A 5,000-nucleotide genomic window follows, 5' to 3' on the forward strand; every position below is an offset into this window, starting at 1 on the left:
AGGGAGGCATTAAATTCATCGGTTATGACTGAAGCCAGGTAGTACCCAAAGTCACGGAAAAGCCAATGGGGGAGATCATCAGGTCCCGAGGTAGTTCTTTTAATGTTAATTAGAGCTTGTGTAATCGCATGCTGCGTGTAGGAGGGTAACCTTGTGCCCTCTGGGATATTAAGCATCTCAGGAGGGGAGTAGTCGGGATCAGAGTTAATCTCGCCAAAGTATTCATTAATACTTACAGGGTCAATGATAGAACTTATTGACTGACAAATTGACTTCCTACCGGAAATAGAGTTAATGGTACACCACCATGATCTTGTCCCCTTATCATGCTTGTTCGAATCGTATTTAACAGCCTGAAGTTGGTTTTCCCTGATCAGCTTATTAATTCTCTCATGGAGTATTGTAACATTTGGGTTTTGTTTTTGTCCACCTTTTCGAAGAAGTGGTTGCCTGCGTTTTAGAAGATGTTTTACTAAAGGCGACATGAAAGGCGGGTCCCTTGATGACATGAGCACAGTCTTCACTGGAAAACAGTCGTTGTACATTTGCATTAGTGCAAACTGAAAATTTTGAGTGGGAAGCATGGATTATGCCGATTGCCTTCTTATGGAACAAGATGAAAATGTCTCTGACCATGAAGATGCCAGCACCTGACTTGCAGATGTACCATAGTCAAGTGGACAACCTACATTTGTATAGATCTATTTCATGCCTGCCAAATAAAATGTTCTTCTGTTTTAGCTAACGAGCCTTTCTAGTTTTGCTATGACAAGCAACTTTCAAAAGAATACTAAAAATGAGGGAAGTAGGTGTAATTAACATAAATACATAAACTGTAAAGGCGGTCGCCATTTATGAAACTGGTTTATTGGCCAAAAGCCAGTTCCTAAATTAGGCAAATAAGGTAACTGCCGTACTACAGGTGTATGAGCCAGGACATCAAAAACAATGGATGTGGGGATGCAACTGTATTTCACAAACAAGGCACTTTTGAAAACTCTGTTTGAATACAATATTTATACATCCTAGATACACAAGGTGACTCCCCTTGGAAGAAGGAAGAGGAAAGTTGTTCCCTCTGCTGTGTGCATGTACATGTACTTTGTACTAGAAGACACTATCCCCTAAGCAGCAGGTGTTTATATGGGTTTCCGAACTGTCTAAATGTTGGGAAGTAACAGCAGACACAAAACCGCTGAGAGTGTGTGGTTTTTCATTATCCCAAATAATAATATCTGGAAATCTGAGGATCCCCTCTTTTAATAATTATTTTAAGTATACCTTCACCCCCAATAACTGACTTGTTTTAGTTGCCTTGCCTTTGGTTTAGGATAAAAACTATTTTTAAAGGCAATTTAGATTACATTATTATATTTGTGACACCATTTCTTCTGGTTTAGACTGACTTAAACTTTTGCAAGAATGGAAATTTCCTTAGAATAATAATTAATGCTTTCACATCTTCAAATAATTTGATGCAGACATGTATATGAGCAATAATAAAATTTGATTTTGCTTGTCTGTCATCTGTATTTACATGTTACTCTCAACACCACTAACTGTCAATATCCCAATATCATAACAGTGAATTGGAATTTCCATTTTTTGCATTTCCACTGGTTTTTTTTTCACTGTAGTTTAAATTATTTCAGTTTGCAAAAGCTATGCAATAAAATTGCCATGTACAAAACCACACAATAAGAAATCACATCAGGAGACAAAATTCTAAAGTTATACAATATTGGGTTAAAAACTGTCTCGTCATACACTTGACTGTATATCTTGTCCTGGTTTCAACTCTGGCTTAGTGCTACATGTCGACAATGACCCCACAAAACTTGGAGAGAAAAACAGTTCATATAATTATTACTTCAAGTTACTACCAACACTGAAGCAAAAAGGCAAGGCTTATTAGCTTGACTTGAGCCATTCCATTGACACCTGACTGTTAGTAATTTCATCACTGCAAAACATTATTGTGAAGGCATTTTTGTTTTTCCCGGTTTTACAGTAGCTGAAAGTTTTGCATTTAAATCTCTATGAGCTGCTTATTTGTGAAAATCTGTTTCTGCATCTTGCCAGGAGCTCATGAGCTGGAAGAGGTTCACTTTCAACAATTGTTGGAGAAATGATTCTTGGATCGTCAGATTCCAGACAGACTTCACGAGTGATTAAATAGTCGTCGTCATCAATGCAAAGTTTAAAAATTTTGTCCATCAGCATCCAAATATATCCACAATCTTTGGTCACCTTTAATATCTTCACGTCCCAAGATTTTGTTCTTTGGTTGTATTTTCTTGCAATGATGGTGTCAGCATGATCCTCTCCTCAGTGGTGGAAAATGAAAAGCCATTATGATACCAGTCAGCGGTCAGCGGTCAGCAAAGATGGCCGCGTATTTTTTCAGCTCTGCTGTTATTCAGACTTCTTACTGTTTATTTTACATCTTTTCCTGTCTCTAATCGTGTTTTTTGAGTGTGTGCGTGTGTTTGTCAATATGGGCACGTCGAGGAGAGGTCGAAAAATGGATTCTTCTGTGAGCGAAGATCAAGATTTTGAAACTTATGTTCGGGAGTGTCTTGGTTCTATGCTCCGTGATATGGAATTTATCAAGTCCAACCAAGCTGTCTTCCAACAAGACTTGGCTGAAGTGAAGCGAAAACTTGACACCACAGCAGAGTCACTGAATTTAAAATTCGAAACGTTAAATGGTGAACTGCACGAGTGAATGGTTAAAACTGATTCACTGGAAACCGAGGTCAACAACCACGCTGCCAGCATCGATAGGGCGTATGAAAAACTCCTTTCATTAGAAAGATATTATAGAGATTTTAATTTGCGGTTCTACAACATTTCTAAACGCCCTGGTGAAAACTGTATTGAAAGATTACAAACTTTGCTATCTGAAGACTTGGGTTTTACGCCTGTGATAGAGAACGCCCACAGGATTGGACGTCCTAGGACCGACTCTGGAGCTAACTCAAGGCCTATTATTGCCAAGTTCCATTATCGGCCTGAGTGCCTACAAGTGATCCAGAAGAAGACAATGTTAAAGAATGGCGTTACAGTGTCTGACGATTTAATCTGGGAAGATAGACAAAAGAAAAAAAAAAGCTGAAGGATGTCATGCAACAGGCTTACGAAGAAGGGAAGAGACTGCGTTTCCACCATGGTAAATTATATATTGACGGGGTTTTATATAAAAATGACTCTTAAAGTCTATATATTTTCCTATTATTGCTCTTATAGAATGAATCGAAGTATTAATGATCCTGATCTTAATTTGCAATCCTTTAATGATCATGGTATTTTCACAATGGATGAGTTAAATGAACTGTCTTCCTTTGTTAAACCACACTTATCTGCATTTCATTTAAATATTTGAAGTCTAAATCAGCACTTCACTGAATTATGTAACTTCGTAGATCACACTCCTTTTGTTTTTGACTTCATTGGATGCTCGGAAACTTGGATCACTCCTCAATCTGATCTGGATTGCTTTAAAATTCCTGGCTACACTTTTGTTAATGGCAATCGCACTTTCTCATCTGGTGGCGAAGTAGGTCTATACATAAAATCTGATCATACCTTTCGATTTAGGGACTTAATAATGGATTTGATTGAAAATATGTGGATTGAAACCCAAGAATTATATATTGGCATTGTATACGAACCACACAGTTTTTCTAATCGAGATTTCATAGATATGCTTGAAGGAACTTTACGTAAAATTTATTTATCAAAGAAGAGATGCTTGATCATGGGTGACTTTAATATTAACACACTCAAGCAAAATACCTTATCTAAAGAATATTTAAACTTATTACATTCTGAAGGCTTCAGTCCATTAATATTTGAGGCCACTCGCATATCTGAATTTACCCAGTCTTGTATAGATCATATTCATATTAATTTTGCACTCCCATCTACCAGTGGAAGTGTTGCCATTGAGATAGCTCATCATCTCCCAGTTTTTACTATATTGTATGAGGTAGATCAGATGCCTTTCCCTGACTCATGGCTTCTGATAGGATGCGGAAAAAAAATTAAAGATTACGCGGAAATTCTTGGCCATATTATGCAGAAACATGCGTTGATTATGCGGAAATCAAACCGGATTATGCGGAAATTTAAACAAGTTATAAAACTAATAATCAGGCCCGTCCAATGTATTTACATGCTTACGGTAAATCCGTAATCGAAATTGCAACCAATACAATCGCATTTGTGACTGAATTTTTGCCCTTTGCGACCAGCTTTCACCGTTGAAATAAAAGGGTTAGCAGTTGGGATTTTGCTGCAACTTTTGGTAAAATAAATAAAGCGATAAAAAAATTATTTTGTTTCTCGTCATGAATTTTGTTTCAATTTTGAGATAATGGAGCAAAATTGTAACACCTTTGGAGCGCCATCCATTCCCTCGATCACTGACTTTGTTTCTTATCAGTCACGTCATTTGCTGAAGTGTAACTGTTTCTCGTCCAATGTGAAGCATTGTAGGAACAAAAACTAGTGTCCAGGCTCATTGGTGAAAAAATGCGCGGAAATATCTTTGGCTTTTATGTTTTTGAGGATGTTAAGGAGCTGCTTTATCACTAATATAAGGTGTTTCTTCTGTTTTTTTGCGGAAATATCGGAATTATGCGGAAGATGCGGATTTCAGTGAATTATGCGGATCCGCATCGCCGCATCCTGTCAGATGCCATGCCTGACTCCTTTGAATTTAGAGATTTTAAAAGGTTTAATGGTGACTTGTTAAAAATGGCGTTGGATGTTGTCACCAGTCTTCAGTTCTTTTGGTGTTAATGAGAGCCTGTCCCGTTTCCTTCACATATTCAATAGCGTAAGCAACAAACATGCACCCTTGAAATCATTTAAAGTTAGAAATTCAGCTTCTAAACCGTGGATAACTATAGGACTAAAAAATTAATAAAAGTGCGGGACAAACTTTATAAAAAATGGCTTATTACTCGGAACCCATTATTTCTAAATAAATATAA

Source organism: Montipora capricornis, chromosome 5 (assembly GCF_036669925.1).
Source record: "Montipora capricornis isolate CH-2021 chromosome 5, ASM3666992v2, whole genome shotgun sequence".
NCBI lineage: Eukaryota > Metazoa > Cnidaria > Anthozoa > Scleractinia > Acroporidae > Montipora > Montipora capricornis.